Here is a 23,456-nt window from a genome sequence, read left to right on the forward strand (position 1 = left end):
TTTGTCTTTGTTTCACTAGGACCCGGTCTCCTTCTTTGTAAACCAGGTCCCGAGTGCATCAGCGCTTATCTGCATTGGCCTTCATCTTGCTTTTGCGAGAAGTGTCTGTGACACAAATCTCATCAGTGTCTATTACTCGGCGCGTGGTCCATTGTGGTAGCTTTGTCCCAATGGTTTTCTTAAACAGCAAAGTGGCAGGACTTTCACCTTTTGTAGAATGGGTGGTTGACCAATAGGTGCAAAGGGCTGGACATAAGGCTGACTTGAGATCGCGCTAAACCACTTTCTTCAGGGTGTCAAAAAAGTGTTCAACAACGCTATTTGCATTTGGCCAGAGAGGTTTACTGTTCTGATACTTGACATTCAAGTAACTAAGAAAGTTCTCTGCTATTGAAGGGTGGACTGTTTTCAGATTTGATAAATGGAGGGAGCAACCGATGCTGCGAAAATGTCATCCAGCCTGTCGATGACTTTGCAGTGGATAGTTGATGATAAATCTTCCACTAAGGAAAAATGTGAGTAGTCATCAATAACTACCATGTGATGATTGCCATTGTACAAAGGTCCAAAGAAACCAACTGCAATTTTCACCCATACATTTTTAGGAAGGTCAGACATATTTAGTGGATGCTGTGTTGTCTTGGGACATTAGCAGTTACACAGGTGACATGCTTTCAGTTCCTTCTCGACTTTTTCATCAAGGCAAGGAAACCACACTCTGTCTCGGAGGACTCTCTTAGTGGCTACGATGCCACGATGTCCTTCGTGTGCCAATTCAATTACTTGTAGCCTCTAGCTCTCAGGTATAACAGTTCTCAAACCTCTTAGTACAATACCTTCTTCAGTGAAAGTAAGCTCTTCCTGTAAATCTTTGAATTTATGATATTCAACATCATCTGTGATAGGTCAAGTATGTTTTCTCCATGATTGCGTTACAATTATACCCTTGAGTGTGAGAATGGCTCTGTGTTGGTAGCAGCAAAGATTTTCTCAATGGATAGAGCTACAGGAAGTAGTAGTAGTAATATTTATTTGTTGATTAATTGAAATCATTACAAAGATAGATAAAAGCAACCAACATAAACAAACATATACTAAGCACAAGGTTATTATCATCTTAAAATGATCATCAGAAAAGTGCATTAATACAGTCAATTCCATAATAATATTAAAACGTTTACACAGTGATTAAAATACAGGTATTAACTAAAGTACAATATATTAGCACAATCACTATTATAGCAGCATTTAACTAAAGTGACAGGTGTTAGCAGTAGGAAATACAAGTATAAATACATTTTTTTGCTGTTTTCCATTTGTAAGCTATAATAAAGTGCAGTGTGCATAACTATAGTATATTATACAAATAGACCCTTCAACTGGCATACATTTTGATTCAAACAATACTTAAAATAAGTTTCTTTAAGTATTTAATATCACGAAAAATGGTTATTTACTTGTTCCTCGTCTTTGAGTTTCTTCTCAGCAATAATGATGAACTTAACAAAGTGATAAATAAGTTTTATATTCGCCCCACTCAAACAGGTAATAATCGCTTGCCTGCATGTTCTAATTCCTAATGCGTTAAAAATTGGTTTTAGGATCAACTTCCGAGCCTCTGCCAAAGCTGGGCATAAGGTTAATATGTGTGTTAATGTTTCCTCCCTTTGACTACAAAGCCTGCAAATGCTCGATGACCATTGATTTTCCCATTTTGGTATACCATCCTTTGTCGGATATCTTCCCAGCCTTAAATACATAAATTTAATATTAAGCCTAGGTTTTAAATGATAAGACAAGTAAGATTGAGGTGGCAGCCTACCGAAAGAGTTAGCAACTGTCCAGAAATGACTTCTTTTCCTTAATTCCTCCTTGTCCGCTATAGTCGTTAATAATGCGGCCATTTGATTCATTTCTTTTTTTAAAACTATCCTGCTCCTCATTTCATCAGCCAAATTAGAGCAGTCAAAGTTACTTATGCATTCATTAAAATACAGCTGCCAATATTTTGAATATTCCCCTTCTGAGATTTCAAGCCAACATAACTTTGCCAATGATCCTTCCTATGAACGCACTAATGTTAAAAGAGTCTTCAAGAATGTAGATTGACACGCCAGAGATTGGTTTTTCAAACCAAATTCCAGTCTTATGTTTGCTCGACTAATATATTTGGGGATTTTAAAAACAGTTTTATATATTCTAATTTCTATATCGTCGAGCACTTTCGCGTCTTTGCCCCTAAAGATAATTGAGCAATATTCCAAAGATGGCACTAATTTTGCTCGCATCACCTTTATCAGATGGTCGTAGTTGGGGCATAATAGTTTGTCTCTTAGTTTTCTAAAAGCAAATGCAAGTGAGCAACCCCTGGCTTCAAGATTGTTAAAATGTTGTCTAAAAATCAGACCGTCGTCAAACGTGATTCCAAGGTATTTGTATAATTTCACATTTTCAATCACCATATCATTAATATTCTACTCTTTACTCCTAGACTTCCCTTTTCCCATAGTCATTATCTTTGTCTTTTTTATATTAATTGTCAGACCATTTTGTGTAACATAACCGTTAAAAGAGTTAATTAACCTTTTTAGTCCTATTTCTGTTTTGCTCATTAAAATCGTGTCATCTGCATATTGCATATATTTGATTTCCTGACCATGAATAAAAGGCAAATGCGAATTTATATTTTTAAAATGGGCTGGTAAATCCGCCATAAAAAGATTAAAAAGGCAAGGAGCCAAAACACAGCCTTGTTTTAGTCCCACATTCATAGCTAAACGTTGGGTCATATGTTTACCATCGCCTATTTTGATTTGCACCCAGGTGTTGGAGTATAACAGTATAATCATTTTTAATAGAGACTCTGGAATACCCCAATTCTGTACCTTCCCCCAAAGAATATTTTGTGGCACAGAATCAAAAGCGGCTTTTAAATCAATAAAACAAACATATAATCTTTGCTTCCTAGTTTTGGCTCTCTCACCTAATAACGTTAATACAATTAAATTCGTATGGGTTGATTCGCCCCTTCTAAACCCAGTTTGAAATTTAGGAATCAACTCCTCCTGTGAGGCCCAAGTCTCTAACTCATCCAGCAAGCAACTAGCAAATATTTTTGCCTCTACATCAGTGAGTGTAATTAAACGGTAATTAGCCAGATTATCCTGCGGGCCACTTTTGTAAATCGGCTGTATGATACTCCCGTGCCAGGATAACGGAAGAAAACCTGATTTAAGAATTTCATTAAATAAAAGCATTAATAACTCCAGCCAATTACTCAATTCAGCCTTAAATATTGCATTCGGGATACCATTTGCACCCGGTGCTCCGTTGGATTTGATCCTTTTTATCGCTTTTTTTACTTTGTCGAGCGACCAAGGTTCCATATCCACTCTACATTGAGGAGGAGAGATGCCACCCCCACTCCCCCTACCTTTTACTTTAGGCATATCAACTAAACTATTATTACTACATTTATCATTATCGAAATAATCTGTATACATTTTTTCATTGAAAAAGCTCACCCAGCCCACTTCATCAACATTAGCACTGCTGCCTCTGTTATTACCATTCTCAATGTCATTAATGATGCTCCAGAATAACCAAAGATCTTTGGATTTACATGCATGATGGACTTTTGCCCAAGTTGATTCATAATAGGCTTGTTTTGCTATCCATATTTCCTTCTTGTATCTCTGTTTTAACTCTCTGATTTTACATGATATATTGAGATGCGGTAGCCTGTTATTGTTCCTGTGAACTAATCTTATTTCTTTATTAAGTTTTCTTTTTTGATAAACTAGGTGGAAAGAATACCATCCTGGTCTCCTGGGATTTAGTGTTATACCCTTACAGGACTCGTCTCTAGCAAATTTAGCTACTAATTTATCACACAGATGAGACCAAAGCTCAACCATAGACTGCCCTTCAGCATAAGCAGAATGCGTATCCTGAATTAGACAGCCAAGAACGCCCAAGATTTTATCCTCAGTTTTTCCATTCCATACTAACCTTTTAAGATTAAAGGCCGTTCGAGCTTTTATCAAAGTCCTAGTTTCTGGCAGATACTCCGGATCAATGTCAAGGAGAATGACTTGTGGATTGTGATCGCTTTCGATCCTTGGGACAATCTCGTAATTGTTTACTAAATTATATAATTTCTCAGACAGTATAGTATAGTCTATTACAGAGGAACAGTCAGCTTTGATAAATGTAGGAATATTATCCGAATCCTGCAAAATCTTTATGTTATATTTTTTTAACTCATTTTCTGTCCATTGAGCTAACCGTTTTAAATCAAGAGTCTGCCTATTAAAAGGAACAAAGTGCATATTAAAATCACCTGAAATAATAAATACTGAATCCAAATGCTCATAATATAAAGTTTTTACCATTCCCCATAGCAGGATTATTTGAGAGGATCTAACTTTCTTTTTACAACTTAAATACACATTTAATAAGATAATTGAATGATTGGCTATTAGTTTGACACACTGGAGCCATTTTACATGGAGGTCAATTTCAAAGTGAGATGCTTTAAGATTTGTAGAAATATATATTGAAAGACCACCACATGGGCGACCTGAATTGGCTTCATGTGTTGCATTATTACAGTATTCAATATAGCCGATAAGGGGTTCATTAGACGTCGACCAGGTTTCCTGCAACATTATTATACTGGAAGCTTTCAGGAAATCCATTACCCCTTGATCTTCAATTAGCGATTTTAAGCCATTGACGTTCCAGGAACAAAGAATCAGAGGATTTGAATAACATCAATCCTTCTTTTCAAGATTTTGCTTTGTTAATATTCCTGGGAGCCAACTCCAATCGTCTTGTAACTCTGGGACTTTCTTCAATGCTTCACAGGTTCGCAACCAGACTGGCTACTCCTTATCTTGATGCCGTATGCTATGTTTAATTCCTTAGATGCGCCTGATGCATTTTTTAAAACTCTAACCTGTTCTATTCTGGCTGTTTTTCTATCATCTCGTTTTTGACTAGCCATACATTTTTTATTATCCTCACTTTTTTGCCACATTATATCAAGGGGCTCATTTGGAATCAACACCATTGGATAACAAGATACTTGTGGTCGCCAAACTTTAATACCCCATTTCTCAAATACGCTAACATTCGCCATTATTTTGTCAGCAATCTTTGTGTTTAGCCAAGTTGTAATTGTTATCTCCTTATCGGGGTATTCATCTTCTTTCTTAAATTCCACTACATCCAGATCCGTAGTTACCACATCTTTAAGATCTGTAATAGCACGTAGTAATTTCAAGATATTACCACGGTTTAAAATATCGTGCGGGCCTCTAGAGATATATTGGGGGCTGAAGGCTACATTCCTTGTTTCGGGCGACAGGTTTAAATACTCAATATTCTCTTTCTCCATAATAACAGGGGGGCATGTATTTTCCATAACTGGCAACCCATCTCTTTCCATCAGCAAATTCACTTCTTCGCCTTCCTTGATTAATCGCTCTTGTGTCCCTAAATGGGCCCCCTGAGTGATTCTATTATCACCTTGATCGTCACTGTGATTTGCTAGTATCTGATTAACAATGTTGTTTTGAGCTCCTTGGTCGACCACTAGTTCATTACTTGATATCCGACTTAATTCAATCCCTAGTTCATTACTCGGGCTTTTTAAGTGACTGTTAGACTTAGCTGGATTCTTAATTTGCCCAGATTGCAAATTATGGACTTCTGCCCTTACACTTATCATTTGATCGGATACTTTTTCCTTTGTTATTATTGGCACTTCCCCTATGGGGACAAAACCGGATGTGCCCTCTACCTTCCCTGGTTTTTTTGTACAACACTCCAATAATTGGTTTACATTTACAATTAGTCCTGATTTCTTATTGGGGCCAAAGATCGGAAAGTATGAATTTATTTCAGATCCCCTTACTTTCAGTGAATTAGGATCTACACTCACTTCTTTACTAAGAGTTTGTAGTTCATATGATTTTTTTTGTGAGTTTTCTTTAACCTTTTCCTAGCCCTTTTTGACAGATTTGTCAGTTTTGGTGAAACCCTTATTTCTTTGCTTTGTTTCGAACATGCCTTTTCCAAATTACTTGAGTCATTGATTCCACCAGACACATCACTGCTCCCCCCTTCTATTGTCAAGCTATCTTCTAAAGAATCTAAATGAGGGAATTCAGTGTGAGCTTGTGTACTGCTAGCATCTTTTACAGATTGAGGTTTTACATCATCACTCTGTCTGCCTAAAATATTAGATGGAGCAGTCATTTCATCCCTACCTTGCCCATTTCTACCCGACAACGATTTTACTTCTTGCACCATGGAACTTACTACTGAAGTAGGATCCGAGATCTTATCAATCAACTGTGCACAGGTGCAGGTTATATATGAAGTATCCTTATCCGCTTGAACTTTCAAAATGAGATTGGTTAGATGGAAGAGTTTTGTGTCAATACCCGCCACATGGGTTGCTAGAGTGTTTAATATATCCACCTGAACATCCAATTCGTCTGAGTGGAAATGTAACGCATTAGTGATTGAGCCCATGGTATGTATTAGACAATCCCATAAACCCTGCTCTGTGCTAACCTCACTCTTTTTTTGGTTGACCTCAACTTTAGATGATGACGGTATATTCTCTTTAAGGTCTGAGCTACATTGATCGTTTGTACTAAAAGTCTTCTCAGAGCTACCAACATCTTGATCGAACAAAGATTTATTAATAGTGAGGCTATTAAAGCTATTCTCCATTACTATACTTGATTGATCCAGATTAATCAGGCTAACATTACCATCTTTAATTGAACGACTATTTGGGACAGGCTGTAAGTCCTCTGTAACTAGAATGGATTCGCTGGATCCATCTTCAACTCCATCTCCAGCTTCAGCTACTTGTACATACGTATTATCAAACACACTATCATATTTATTTTCATTCAGTGCCTTCAGCAGAGACAAATCACTCCCTACATCCAGCCCCTCAAAACCCAACTCTTGAATCGTTAGCCGGCCGAGGCCCCACCTGCGCTGTAGAGTCACAGACGCGAATTTGCGCCTGAGCTTGTAACCGCCCTGCTACAATTAAGGGATGGAATGAGGGTGCGAGTGTGGGTGTCAGCGCTTTATCTGTCACAACCTCTTCGACTAAAATCTTCCTGTCCTGCTTAACCGGTACAACATCCACTTTTACAGGCAGCTTAGTTTGGGTCAGATCATTAGCAGGGCAAATTTCTTTTTCTTTTTTACACACTGGGGAGGACAAGGGACCAGGGAGAAGACAATATGCACTCACTAAACCCCCCGCTAGGTTCGTCCCTCTCAGAGAACTTTCTTTTATGGTTTTCTTTGTGAATATCTTTATCTGACTGTATTTGATGGTACTTAAAGAAGTACTTAAAGAAGTAGTTCTTTATAGACGACTGCGCCTCTCATGGAGACTTCATATGAACATAGTCTTTACTTAGAGAAGCGGATAAAGAAGTTTTCTCAGCTGGGATAAACAAATTCTCCTCCGAACAGGCGCTTCTTCTGTTAATTAACACGTCTCCCTCCTGTTCTCCATTTCCCTTATCCCAGCTAGGTCCGGCTGGGTCTTTTCCAATCTCTACCATCGCTTCTGATTTCACCTCAATCGACTGGATTCCTTTAGATTTTTGCGGGGCTCCACGCTGGAGACCAGACCTCATCATGAAACGCACAAGATCACACAAGGACCACTCTGCTCAGCACCTCCTCTTCTCTTTTGAGATCTTTTGAGTTCGTGAGCTTGCGTATGGGTTTTGCAGTTCTCTTGCGTACTCTCACTAACAACCTGGTGATTCCTAGTTTCTGTAAGCGCAACACATCAACACCTCCGCTCTATTCCCACTCTACCTCACAAGCCTGTCTGCCCCCTTTGGGTTTGAGCAGCTGCCGTCAGGGAGGAACAGCGTGGTTGTTGCGTATGTGGCGACTACTCACTCTGGCGTTGAAAAGCGCTTGTTTTTTTTTGTTTTTCTAATTATGCTAGGGATTTAATGGAGATTAATAATAGTGGCTCCTAGATTGTATGAGTTTCGATGGTCTTATTAACAGGTACAAATTCAAGGTTCAGTGGACCTATAAACTTATTGCCTTGTTGAGTTATTGGCCTGGCTGCGTGACTAAAATCAGTGGTAAAATTGGTGACTGTCACTTTTTTCCTCCCTCCTACGCGGCCGTCTACTTGCTGGTCTTCAATGCTACTGTCCTGTTGTCCTATTATCACTATCACACAGGACAGGTGGGGGGTGGCGTTGCTGGTGCTCCCGTTGGGGACAGGGGGGAGAAGGTGGGGGTGCTGGGCAGAACTGCCTCTCGTTCTGCGTCCTCTCGAATATCTGGGCAGGGCAGGGCGGTGTATGCTGCCGCCGCTGCCGCCGAGTGGGTCTCTCTCTCGAGTCGCCGAGTCACCAGGCCTCTGGGTGTGGGGTGTGGGCTCTAACTAATTGATGTTGGGAGAGGTTTTTTTCACTAGCGGGTGCGGCCACAGAACGAAAGGAGTAGAGAAGTGCAGGTGCGCAGAAGCACGCACTCCCTGGCTCTCCCCGGCTTTTTCCACCTCGCCTGCCGGGTCCGTTGCAGAAGTGCCTCAAGGTAGGGCAAAGGGGGGCTAAGGCGGGCAGAGGCCATGGGTAGCTCTCCTGCCCGTGCTCACCGCCTACCGTGCCCCAGCAGCTCCGAGGCGCCACGTCAAACACGGTGCACCGGGTGCCGTAGGTTAGGGCAGAGCAGGGGCAGAGCAAGGGCTGCGGACACGGGGAGGGAGCCACAAGCAAACACACCCGCCCGCCCGCCCGCGTGCACCGTGCTCACCGCTCGTCGCTGCCCTCAGCTCCTCTTGCTGCTCTGAGGCACCGCAGATTCTGGTCAGTGCTCAGGGCTCGGGCATCAGGCTGGAGGCTCGTCCTTCGGCTCCTCGCGTCCTCGCCTCAGCGCCAGCTCCTGGCGCTCCGCACTGCCCCCTGCGCACTACGCTCACTGCACTGCTCACTGCTCACTTCCGCGCTCGACGCTCGACTCCGCGCTCAACGCTACAGGAGTCCTGGACTTTACTATGAAATTGATATATACTTTTTATTAATGGTCTACTGTAAGGGGACAGGGTAGCATTTTTTTAAATAGTTAAATGCAGGCATGGTGTCCTCTGCACCCAAGGGGAGTTGTTGTGGGGACCTAATATATTTCAATCCAAGCAGGTAAATTGAAAAGGTAATTCAATCATAAGTAGTTTAAATGTATTACGCAAATCAGCAATTACCCATGCCTCCGTGGACTGTCACAGACATCTGCACTATTTTCTCTAGGATTTTTTATTGTATGCATTGTCTAGAATATCACTAGTGAAACTATCTGTAGTGTCCTTAGAAGCAAATTGTAGTGGGGCATACATTAGGCCATAGTTAAACTGGTGGCTGTACTTTATGAGATAAAGTAGCCCCTGTCATACATTATAAGGATATTGCAACTCACTGAGGAGTCCCATGACCACACAGTGGAACGAGGCCAAAGGTGACTTACAAAATCGTTATCATCTACGGTAACAGGTACTTTATTCCATGTAATACACCATCACCTTTCCCACAAGCCACTTACATCCTTGGTTTGTAGCTAGTGGTGTAACAATAGCCCCTGCATCACCCATGGCGCAGAGGGGCCCCTGGGCTCCAGGGTGCCCCCTCCTGCACTGTGCATGGCCAGTGAGGTCCTTTTCCTTAAAGCTCCTGACTGGGTACGGGGGCGTGGGGGCCCCCCTGTGAAATTTGCAGGGCGGCCCCTTCAAGTTTCTTACACCACTGGGAGTATCATGTCTGCCAAGCTACAAATCTGGCCCTAATTGCAAGATGCTAAGCCAAGGGCTAGCTTTTTTCTTAAACAAAAATATTATAATATGAATATCAGAATATGAGAGTTTAATTAAATACTTAAAGTTTAACAGTTGCTAGTTACTGTTTTGGCCTTGTTTCTAATATTTTCTTCATCAACTTATACATTAACTAATCCTTTATTCGACATATGTTTGTTTGGTCATATAATATTGCTCTCTTTATGGATGGTAAATTAATGTTATAGGGAAAGAGCAATACCAAATTCTTTGGGGGGTTTGAGCAATGAGATTTGAATGTACACGGGCATTATTTCCTGTTAGACATTTTACCAACAAAGAAAGCTACTGGTCTGGACTTTCATATTTAAGTGGCACAGACAACTGTTTGAGTACCACTGCTCACTCGCCATCATGAACTTGGGTGACTTTTGTGACACGAGTATCTGGTCAGTGTAAGGTTGAATGAGTAATATGTCAGATTAAGGTACTGAAGTTCTGAGTCATATACAAAATCGCCATTTGTCAACTGTAATTTTTGCATCTGCAGATACCACTCTTATGTATGTATTAATTAAACTAACTCGAAATGTTTGGGATTCCACCACAAATGCAACCGAACATCAATGTTGGAAACGTAGCGCGTGAACTGGTTGAAAAATTAGACAGGAAAATTCTGCGAGATTTTCCAGTGACGCCTTTCTTTGTGCCAATGAATTCCCCAGCCATTACAGCATAGGCTTTGTTAAAGGACACAAACACATGGCTGAAATCTCTGTTGCAAGTGAGAACGCAGCTCAGTGTTAGATTTCCTGCCTCGTCATCGAAAGCCACAGTGTGACTGATGGAAACGCATTCCAGAAGGATGGGATCAAAGCCGACATTAGCTGTCATTGAATGTGGCGGCTGTTGTGAGAGTGAGTAAAAGTACATTTTACAGCCATCCAGGGTATAGTGTCTGAACTGATAGGTGGCTTAGCATACATGACTTAAAGCACTAGAAATTCTGGTAATATATTCAAATACATCATAACTAGCGCTAACCTTCACCACGATAGAAACACTTTGGGACTATGATAGGAAATATTGATTCGCAGGTTTGACTGCAAAGTTCTTATTGTAGATTGCTGCTAGTTCACATTGAAGTTTATTAGCCTTTAGGAAGCACGACCTACTTACTATATCCTGATCAACATTGATACAAAAAAAATAAAAAAACATCAAAAATAAAAACAAAAACAAAATTGCACAACTCATTTAACTCATTGTCAGGTGAAAACACAACTAATACAGGAGTGAAGCAAAAAAACACTCAATCGATTCCCTACAACTGCCAGTAGCTAAATTGATGAGCATCCAAAGGATTTCTGAAATGTTTAGGATATATTATGACGACTTGCCCAGCCTATGTGTCTTATCCAATGCCCTATTCCATCGGGGTGGTCGTCTCTCTGTCCCGGAGCGAACACATGCCTTCACCATCAGTGAGCCCCCATTCAGTCTAATGCCTATTAATATCTGTGAGACCCCGTAGTCATTGGGGCAGGGGCTCATCACACACCACAGGGGTCCCATAATTTTGCATTATGCCACTGGGTCCGACCTCTGCCATTCATTTCACAGACTACCCGTTTCCGCGTGGCCTATTCTTTAAACTGAATGATGTATCCTGCTGAATAATATCATTGCATTGCACTTCTATTACTCTAATATTTAAATGTAGGTTTGTACAGTGTAATTATGCCTTCTCGTGCCTTGTTTTGCTCATTAAAAACCGCCAGAAGAATAAGATGAACACTTTGGGACCAATCATATGCATGGCTGGACTAGCATTCTGCCACTCTGGCATTTTCCTGGTGGACTGCAAGCCAGATAACTACTTACAGAGCTAAATGGGAGTTAGAGACTGGAGAAAACCGGCAAGGGCAGCAGCAAAAGAGGCACAAAAGTAGAGAAAGAAGAGATACAACGAGGCCAAAGTCAGAAAAGGTAGAAAACGGGCAGGAGAAGCAGCAAAAAAGTCACGGAAGAAGAGAAAAAGAAAGAAAGAAAACGAGGGCACAGACTCAAAAAATCGACTAATCGGGCAGGAGCAGCAGCAAAAGAGGTACAACAGGAAAGAAAAAGAAAGAGAGGAAACGAGGGCACAGAAACTGAAAATGGAGAAAACGAGCAGGAAGCTGGAAGGCCAGACAGAGGTAGGTTGGGGCTGGGCCTGGGCACCATCCCCTCTAAAGCCCTCTCAGACCCCTTCCTCCTGCCCATTTGGGAAGTTCTCGTCAATCATCCAAAGGCTCTCGTCACTTCTGCTTGTTTCGCTTCCCTGTGCTCTTGTACAGCGGTTCTGTGACCCGTGTTTTGGAGATTCCTGATGATTCTGACATTTACCAGCCGTCTCTGGGTGGCCCACAAATGAGGTAGTTTTTCTACATTAGTACCACAGCAAATTGACGCGGGCTCACAGGGGCGAAAACATGACGTTTAAATTTCCTCCTCTGATTGTGGGGTCAGAATCAGCATGAAGGGAAGCAGTTATAATGATAGATTCGCCTCGCAGGCTGTCAGTGACCTTTAGATAGAACATTATGCACAGATGTATTCAGAGAGAGAAGTAAAAATTCAAGAAGGAAAGCAGCATGTGCGGCTCCACGCCAACGCAGCCCGCTTGAATGTGCTGTTCACATCGGTGGCGAGGCTCTTAATCCACAAACCGCTGCGAAATTCCATTCATTTTCATCCCAATGCTTAGGCGGTAGGAAACAGCGCTGCTTGTTTGCTGCCTCCACACATTCCAGGCGAGGCACTGTAAAGTCCTGTATGCCTGGCGACTGGTAGGTTTACCCGCCCCTTCAGTGGCCTTAAAGTTCTATAAAATAGAGAAATGAGTGTGGATGGCAAAAAAACATCTGATGACCACTGCTGAAAAGCCACCTAAGTCAAGTGTCTTCTTAACACTGATGAGACACACACTACAGCTGCTGTGCAACTCAGACACACAGCCCTTTCACTTTGGAGCAAAGTGAAAATGTATAGTAACCCGATTACTTCACGTTTAAGTTATGTTGTGAATTCCAGGTGTGATGAGGCTGATCCTGCTTCAGGGATGCGGTAAAATGCATTTTGGAATATTATTATTTCATCCCTTTCGACCAGAAAAAGGCTAGAGGCAAATAAGGAAACCTAATTTCTAGCGAAAGTGATTATGCTTAAAACGCAAAATCTGCCCTAAGGGCCAGCTATACGAAACTTTTTTGCATTCGCAAACTGTCCCATTCCGTAAATAGGACCATTCGTGAACACAAAAAGGTCTGTTCTTATGTGGTAAAGCTATTTACTTCCCTACTTTTTTTGAATGAATACAGAATCTGTACATTAGCTGCACTAAATTGTGATTCACGTTTTAAGATTTCTGAATCGCAAATCGCAATTTAAATGTAAGAACCATTCGCAAACTGAGACTATTTGCAGAATGGTCGTTTTGCATACGCAATTTACCACCAACTCAAAACAGGCGATAGCCAGGTGGAACCTATATTAACAGTCCCAGAATGCATCAGCGTTTTCCACAATGGCTGCTCTACTCGTGATGGCAAAGAGGATGAGGATACCGGCTGGTTTGCATAGAAGGACGAGGAGATAGCTGTTCTGCTATTTCTATGTGTGCTGGATTCTGCAGCACACATACAAGGAGGACAACACCATTAATGATTGATTTTGTGCAGGAAGGTGTACCTTTCTGCACAAAAACATTTATCCCTGAAATGTGGGACCCTTGCACCATGGTGCGAGGGTGCCTGCGTTGGTGCTAGGCAGCCAATTGTGCACCAGTGCAAAAGAAACCACAGGGCTGCATCATCTTGCTGTAAATACAACGCATCCCTGCACCTTCCTAATGATGCAGCTCGGTGCAGAAAGATGGCTTGTAGCGCCGTGCTGCATATTTTTCTAGTAAATATGCCCCCAAGTGAGCACCCCCTCAATCCTTCCCATAAATCACTAATAGAAACCAATTTCTGCTGCCTTCATAAAAGTGGTGGTGAACTGCAGTACAGACCTGATGCGAGCTGCAAGATAGCAGCAACATGTGCTATACTGCACAACATACTTACATAAAGAGAAGTACCTGGGATCTTATATGAGCCAGATTAAGATGAAAATGATGTTCCAATACAGCCACATCACCCTCAGGATAGCCCAAGGGCAGAAGAAGGAAGAGTGTACCATGCAGAGATCACTAGAAATTATTTTTAAAGTTGAAATGTAAAAATTAAAACCAACATTTTTTCGTTTTAACATATCTTTGTATTACCTTGTTTTTATGTTTTACTTTTTTTCTTAATGTTTAAGATCCTCAAACATTATTCAAATGGTTTTACATTTTACAGTGCAAACATGTTTTAATGCTTCTCTCTCCTCCTACAATGCTTGATATTTCTGTGCTTTCAACATAATGTACACTAGATACATCACTTCCAGTATTTTGTGTGCAGGTGGGCCACAGAGTCCATTGCCTCTGCTACTGAGGCTTAAGGCTTCTTCATTTTCACCCCAACATAAAGCACCAGTCATAGAAATGTTTGAAGTTTGGATATAGGCTAAAGCACTGGGGACTTGAGCCAGACCACATGCAACATTCCCACCACAGTGGCCCATCTCTACCTGCATGTTGACACGCGCTTTGTTAAAGCAGCTATAACATATGTCAGCCTGTGAAGATAACTTGTGAATCCATCTATTCTGCACAGAAGCTGATGATGGTAGTGCCTATGTTTTATATTATCCAGTTGGGCTAATCTACATGAATTAGAAGCAGCAGTTGGCCCTCAGCAATATTATTTACGCTTGTCTAAGCGATCCTCAATATTATCTACATTAGCATACATTGCCACTGTGTATTTACAGATTTCATGTTCTTCTTTTGTGGGCGCTTCGCTGCCAATATTTTTATCTCTAACAAAATTCATATTAAGACTCTCCGTTGAGTTGCAACATGTGAGGAGTTCTTTTGTACTGCAAATTCCATGTTCCAACCACCATAAATATGAAGGGCATGTGTTGGCCCTGGTTCTTTTTGCAGGGTCATCCCCAAACATTTTGGCTTCCACCACCTATTTTCTCACCTTCTTTTGTTGACTTTAGGACTCTGGGCACTTTGCGACTGCTTACCTGTGCAAAAGTGCATGCATTTTTAATTTACATGTAATGCCCTTTTACAGTGGTATACCATAAACCCAGGGCCTATAAATTAAATGCTACTAGAGGGCTTACAGCACTGCTTGTTGCAGCCACTGACGTAGCATTTCAAACCTGTCTCAGTCCTGCCACTGCAGGGTCTGCTTGCACAGTATATTGCCACTTTGACTTGGAAATTAAAACTACTTGCCAATTCTTAAACTCCCCTTTTATTACACATAAGTCACCCCCTAAGGTAGGCCCTAGGTAGCCCTATGGGCAGGGTGCTGTGTAACTAAAAAGTAGGACTCGTGGCTTTATTGTGTGGCATGTCCTTGTAGTGAAAGACAGACGATTTTGTTTCTAACTGCGGTGAGGCCAACTCCTCCCATAGATTAGCATTGGGAATTCCCTCATATATTATTAAGTGTCAATTCATAATCAGAAAGGAGTAGCGCTGCCATCTTTGGTATGTTAATAATTGAAGTAGTAAATATTGATTACTGATGTAGTTGGATTGTCTACTATTTTAGAAATGCCACTTTTAAAAATTGGGCTTTTCTCTGTGCTTATGACTCTTTGTGCCTGCCCTCACACAAAGGGCTGATTTCCCCCTTACTGATGTCTGCAGCCAAGGCTGGGTAGAAAAGGGATGTTGTGCACTTCTAAGTTTTCTTGGGAGCTCACCCCCTACATCAAAGACATTTATGAGTGTAAGTACATGGGCTCTGACCTCATATTTGGGAAGCACTTTGGGACCTTTAACTGAACCTCTGTCAGAAGGACTGTTGCACGTCTTAAAGGATTCAACTTGAGTGATGTTCTGCATCTGTCCTGCTGCTTTCTACATGCAGTGTTACCTTGTCATGGTTCCAGCCACTGCACGACCCTATATGTCCTTATGATTTGGATGAGCATTTCCCCTTTTCCATTTTCCTTCCCCTTCCTGAGGTTGCATTTTCACTCTGTGTTGTGAGTTACTGTGTGTGTCTTCCCTGGTGGCATAGTTGGATCTATTGCCTTAGCAATCAGTTGATTAAACTCAATAGCCAATAGTCTGCTCATTAAAAATCCATTATAACGCTTCAGAATCTTGGCCACAATGACATGTGCACTTATTAACCACATCCAGGAGGAGAAACTGTCATGACTAACTGCTCGAATCAATTTGAATGTTCCATGACCTTGGGGGCAGCAGCAAGTGCACCTCACATGGTGTAACTGCCAAAAAATAGCACATATCAAAGCACAATGTATATTCCAGCAACTTCGATTGCCTTCTAGAAACACATGGACACCTTCTTTTTAAAGGCCACCCCACCCCGGTTTCCTGATTGACCTCTTTGCCCACACTCACCTGCTTCCCTTCGCTGAGCCCCTTCCTCACGCTGCACTGGCCACCTTCTGTTCTTTGCTTCAGGCTGCAGCTGCTCCCTGAACCTGTCCTGACCCGGTGACTGCTCCAGCATCGGATTTCCTAGAGGAAGATAACAAAATAAACAATTTGACATCAGGTATTTTTGCAAAGAACTGTTCTCGTTTCTTGTGCTCTGAGCTGTATAGTGGTAGATTGTAGAAACAAAATAATCCTTTGATTTTTGTTGAAGCCCCCAATAGACTCTGACAGGGCTCTGTCAAGAATAAACATCTTTGGTATTAAAACTCTCGGTGCGCTCTGGGAGTACAAGTTGGGCAAATACAAGCTTTACTCATGGACTACAATTGTGGCACCTAGGCTCAACATATTACAAGTGTGTGTTAAGAGATTTCTTGCACTGCACTTGACTTGGGACACTACAGGATTACTGTGGTTGCATCCGCCAAGTGATTCATTGAGAGCCCACGCTCCAACTTCCCAGTGACACACGCCTTCTGACAGGAAAGACAGAGTACTAAGCATGTCTCTTGGGGTGCGAATAAAGATATGCAAATTAGTTTTGCCGATTCTGTCTAACAATTGTATTGTAAGTTAAATAGTTCTTGTAATTCACAGAAACTCCTCGGATCAGGCGTTTGCACAAGATGGGTGACAGGCCTTTTGAAATCCCACTGTAGCTGCAACTGAGAAACACCAAAGCATCCTGTTTGTCTTTCTCACTCTCAACACCCTTCCCTCTTGGGGCCTGCAACCGGTAGAGTGTCATTTCCTGTCACCGGAGACAGACCCTAGGAGGAATAAAGGGACCCAGCATTGCCCTATCAAACCACCTGGGATTCAGGTGAGTGACTTGTGACACGACTGAAGGAATCAACTGGACTGCTTTTCTGCTTCTTGCCCTGCTGCCTACTGCTCCCTGACTCTGGTCTAACCATTGACACTGTATGGACCTGTAAGCAGATATTGCTGGCTCTACAATCTCCCCATTGCCAAGAGGACTGTTGCACTACCAGGAGGAACTGCCATTTGGCATTTGGCCTACTTGCTGGCCTGCTGCCTGCCCATTTCTTCATGCCCATTGCTCTCCCGGGGTGTGTGGCTTGCCTTGTATTCTCCAAGCTGCTTAGCGCGGGGTGAACTCTTTTTTTGTTGGGAACCCCTTTACTCTGCAACTGCACATGTGGAGCACTTTTTAAAATCCCATAACAGCGTGTGTCCGGCGCTTGTAGCAAATTGCGTGTGGAGCATTATTCCCCCAGGTAAAGACAACGCGTGCAGGGGGCTCTTCATTTGCCGAACCATGTGTTGCCAAACAAGGTGGAGTCACTGCGGATGCGAGGGAGCACCCCTCTAAAGAGTTGTGCCCCACCTTCAGGCCTTTGGCCTTGCCAAGGCCTGCATGGCCGCAGGGATGTTGCAGAGCCTACAGGGGAAGAGGACCCCACTCCCAAGTTGTTGGGATGCCGGCATGCCCCGCCTCCCACATTGTTATGGGAGGCCACCACACCACTCTTGAGTAACCAGCATGGGCCAGAAACAGCTTGCCACGGCCCCCAGGATGGAGACCATGGTAGCAGGAATCCCGTTTGCGTGGCAGCCTCCTTTGGGAATGCCTGCAATTCTCAAGGCGATTCCCCAGGTACTGAGTGTACCCCGTGCTCTTCACAGCTGCACTGCGTGGTCATGGGCAGCTGCCCTCTACAATTCTGCATGGGGGGACCAAGTTAGATCCCCTGCTAATATCCTCTGCAGTGTGGGTGTGCTGCCACCCCCATCGGGCCATACCTTGTGGGGGCCCTGGAACCAGTGTAGTCTTCGGGGTGTGACCTCGACGGAGGCCCCTACTAAGTTGATTTAGGAAATTACCGTAACACAGGTAATAGGCCCATATGTGCCTTTGGGCCCTATGCTAGGGGCCCAATTGCCATATAACGAGTAATAAGAGCACAATTACGCCCTTCCCTATGTGTTTTGTTACTAAATAGTGTTGCAATACTGACCCTCATGTGATAAATCATGTGCTTGTTCATAATCTGCTGAATTTGATGCTCTGATGTTTTCTAATGTCTCATTTTGATTCTTGCATTTTCAGGATAACGAGTACTATCTCAGTATTTGCATAGGATGCATAGTATTCATTGTTTATTTTATTTGATAACTTTATTTCGGTCATTGACCATAAAAGTGCAGATAAAATACATACAAGCACGGTGATAAAATCCATAAATACAAGCAGTTAAAAAGTTATTAAACAACAAGTTTATCAAAAGTTATCAAGGGGGAGTAAAAGGAAAAAGGAATATTAGAGGGGGGTTGCTCCAATTAGGTCCTCATCAGAAAGGTGGACCTTCTACGCCACATGCCGTGTAAGAAGCGGGAAACAGCAAACACAATGGGAGGGGAGGTATCATATGTTAAAATTCTGCAAGCCTGCACACATTGTCTAAGTCCCAAGTTTCAACTATAACAAAAACAATGCCTATGGTAAAGGTTTTGAACAGTATAACTTAGTTATAGAAAAGACACCACTAATTGTCCTTTCCTTACCTGTAATAATGGTCATACAAAATTAAATCAAAATTAAATCAAAAGAACTTGTTTTCCTATGTAACTTGAGGTTATACCAATCACTCAAAGTGGAAAAATTGAAGCTATTTATTGTCAGTTAAAGCTTGTTTTTCTTTTTTAGTAACACATGTTTTTTAGTAACACATATTTTTACAAAACCATATGTACAAAACACACATATACATATACACAATTTATACAATACATACAAAAAACATTTCAAAATTAACCAATTTGCTGGTCTAAATGGTCCACATCTATTTCAAAGGAAGGACGTTGACTATAATTATGTCAAAACATTCCCTATATCTGGTCAACAACAAGAAAGCAAATAAGGGCTTCAAGGGGTCAATTCCTTTCTCCCTCTAACAAATATCAAGCTCCTTATTCATGTAATGACATAGATTATATCATAATCTTCTTATGTTGATGCCTTATTATATGTAGTCGACGCGTTTCAGCCTATATCTTAGTTCAGGCCTCTTCAGGACTTTAGGGCAATTCAACCAATTCATTCCTAAAGGTTAAGAAGTAGATTGACTATTAGTGTATTCTAAGTCTATAGTTCTATAATCCTGTAGACACACATCACTACATATAACAAGTTAAAACTCTTTGTAATACAATCTAATTCCCTTAAGGTACTGGCAGCACAAAATGAATTAAATCTAACACCCAAAGTGACAAGGATATATACATTTTTAGATCCAAAGAGAATTAAATTAGCTCAAGTATACTAAACACTATTATAGCCCTTAACACCCAGACGTGATAAGGTCCCCATCAAAGGTCCTATTATATGTGGACCACATACCTTAAGTCAACATCTCTTAGAAGGCAATACACCCATAAAGATCTTTTAGTAGCTGTCACATGATTAGTAGGGAATACCAATTAATTTTCGGCTCATCCAATATCCACCTCCTGTATAAACAAAATATATAATGTCTAGGAGTGACTATACATATCAGGCAACTAAAAATCAAAAACGATTTGTCACCTTACCCGTTTTACAAGGGTCTATGCTCTCGTTTAGAAAAGCGGCTACAGCGTTACCTGTAAGAAACAAGCGTTCAATAGGTCTCTATGTTACATAGTTAAGACCAAGCTACACGCATCAAAAACATTTTTTTGTGTCGTCCAACATTAAAGTGCTCACCTAAATAAATAAATCTTTACAATTTACGAGGGACCAAATCTCCGACTGCCTCTGAGAACGCGGGACGCCGATTCTCAAAAGGCTTCCGGGTATTGAAATAGACGGCGGACTAATTCAAATCTCCACCAACCAAAACGCTGACTCCCTAAACGTCACTCCTATACAACTAGGGGAGGAGGTAGATTATCTACGAAGGCTCGCCGCAGACCGCAACGAATAAAGGTCATAAAGAAAGGACTCAGCTTGTGTATTACAAAGGAAAACACTTAAAGGAACCTTGGACATTATAACTAAAACATTTACACGTGCTATTTCACAGGGGTGAAACAAACACAGCACTCTTTGGGCGTTATAAACAAACTTTTGGATCAATTAATAAAATAATATAAAATAAACAAAGTTATCCTACATTACCCGGATATTATCTCTGCATTTGCTAATCAACGCTCACAATTTTGAATTAAAGATTCTTCTTAAAGATCTTTTTGTCGATTCTGTAAAACAAGTAAATAACCACCTTATAACCCCAAATGTGATGCCAACCTCTCACATTCTGATAGTCTGCCTAAAGTATTTCCCAAGAGGGAAATTACAAGTTAAAAACCTTCTATTCCAAAAAATCAGTTCACATCATTTTTACGTATCCACTCGATGTATTCACAAAAAATTACATTTCATAGTTCAAAGGTGACCAATACCAATAAAGGAGAGACTGAAATTAAGCTTAACCGGTTAGAGGCAAGGCTAATAGAAAAGTACCAAACATCTAAAACCGGCCTTAATGACAGAGATGAGATGTGGGCCCTGCTACAGTGACTAGACCCTCTTTAGTGAACAACGATGTGCTTTTGAAGTACTCATCATGTTATGCTGTGACTATGTTTTGAACTATGAAATGTAATTTTTTGTGAATACATCGAGTGGATACGTAAAAATGATGTGAACTGATTTTTTGGAATAGAAGGTTTTTAACTTGTAATTTCCCTCTTGGGAAATACTTTAGGCAGACTATCAGAATGTGAGAGGTTGGCATCACATTTGGGGTTATAAGGTGGTTATTTACTTGTTTTACAGAATCGACAAAAAGATCTTTAAGAAGAATCTTTAATTCAAAATTGTGAGTGTTGATTAGCAAATGCAGAGATAATATCCGGGTAATGCAGGATAACTTTGTTTATTTTATATTATTTTATTAATTGATCCAAGAGTTTGTTTATAACGCCCAAAGAGTGCTGTGTTTTTTTCACCCCTGTGAAATAGCACGTGTAAATGTTTTAGTTATAATGTCCAAGGTTCCTTTAAGTGTTTTCCTTTGTAATACACAAGCTGAGTCCTTTCTTTATGACCTTTATTCGTTGCGGTCTGCGGCGAGCCTTCGTAGATAATCTACCTCCTCCCCTAGTTGTATAGGAGTGACATTTAGGGAGTCAGCGTTTTGGTTGGTGGAGATTTGAATTAGTCCGCCGTCTATTTCAATACCCGGAAGCCTTTTGAGAATCGGCGTCCCGCGTTCTCAGAGGCAGTCGGAGATTTGGTCCCTCGTAAATGGAAAAGATTTATTTATTTAGGTGAGCACTTTAATTTTGGACGACACAAAAAAAATGTTTTTGATGCGTGTAGCTTGGTCTTAACTATGTAACATAGAGACCTATTGAACGCCTGTTTCTTACAGGTAACGCTGTAGCCGCTTTTCAAAACGAGAGCATAGACCCTTGTAAAACGGGTAAGGTGACAAATCGTTTTTGATTTTTAGTTGCCTGATATGTGTAGTCACTCCTAGACATTATATATTTTGTTTATACAGGAGGTGGATATTGGATGAGCCGAAAATTAATTGGTATCCCCTACTAATCATTTTGACAGCTACTAAAAGATCTTTATGGGTGGATTGCCTTCTAAGAGATGTTGACTTAAGGTATGTGGTCCACATATAATAGGACCTTTGATCGGGACCTTATCACGTCTGGGTGTTAAGGGCTATAATGGTGTTTAGTATACTTGAGCTAATTTAATTCTCTTTGGATCTAAAAATGTATATATCCTTGTCACTTTGGGTGTTGGATTTAATTCATTTTGTGCTGCCAGTACTTCGAGGAAATTAGATTGCATTACAAATTTGTTTGTTTTAGAGTTTTAACTTGTTATATGGAGTGATGTGTGTCTACAGGATTATAGAACTATAGACTTAGAATACACTAATAGTCAATCTACTTCTTAACCTTTAGGAATGAATTGGTTGAATTGCCCTAAAGTCCTGAAGAGGCCTGAACTAAGATATAGGCTGAAACGCGTCGACTACATATAATAAGGCATCAACATAAGAAGGTTACGATATAATCTATGTCATTACATGAATAAGGAGCTTGATATTTGTTAGAGGGAGAAAGGAATTGACCCCTTGAAGCCCTTATTTGCTTTCTTGTTGTTGACCAGATATAGGGAATGTTTTGACATAATTATAGTCAACATCCTTCCTTCGAAATAGATGTGGGCAATTTAGACCATCAAATCGGTTAATTTTGAAATGTTTTTTGTATGTATTGTATAAATTGTGTATATGTATATGTGTGTTTTGTACATATGGTTTTGTAAAAATATGTGTTACTAAAAAACATGTGTTACTAAAAAAGAAAAGCTTTAACTGACAATAAATAGCTTCAATTTTTCCACTTTGAGTGATTGGTATAACCTCAAGTTACATAGGAAAACAAGTTCTTTTGATTTAATTTTGATTTAATTTTATATGACCATTGTTACAGGCAAGGAAAGGACAATTAGTGGTGTCTTTTCTATAATTAAGTTATACTGTTCAAAACCTTTACCATAGGCATTGTTTTTGTTATAGTTGCTTTATTCCCAGATGCCTTTGGGTTATTCGGGTTCCCCTGTTTATAGATAGTAAGTCCCAAGTTTCTGCACAGTGGGGCCAACCATCATTTCCGTATTTTGCTATACGCCGGGCAGAAGAACAGGACATGGACGATATCTTCTGTGTTATTATTACATGCTGGACAACTTCCCTCATTTGAAATAGTCCATTTGGAGGTCAGCACCCTAATGGGCAAGCAGCCATGCCTCAGTTGGATATATAGTTTTCTCTTCAGTTAGCATGACACCCAGGTAAACAAAGGTTTTCACCCGCTCAAGTGGGGTGCCATTCAAGACAGGGTTCGGGCGGGTGTGCCTCGGGGGATTGAAAACCATAAACTTGGTTTTATCCAAGTTAACCTCCAATCCCCTTGAGGCACAAAAGGTTGAAAACCCATCCAGAACCCGTTGGATGCCTGTTGATGTTCGCGATAACAGCAAAGTGTCGTCCGCGAACATCCGAGCACGCACCC

This window comes from Lissotriton helveticus, chromosome 1_1 (genome assembly GCF_964261635.1).
Source record: "Lissotriton helveticus chromosome 1_1, aLisHel1.1, whole genome shotgun sequence".
Lineage (NCBI taxonomy): Eukaryota > Metazoa > Chordata > Amphibia > Caudata > Salamandridae > Lissotriton > Lissotriton helveticus.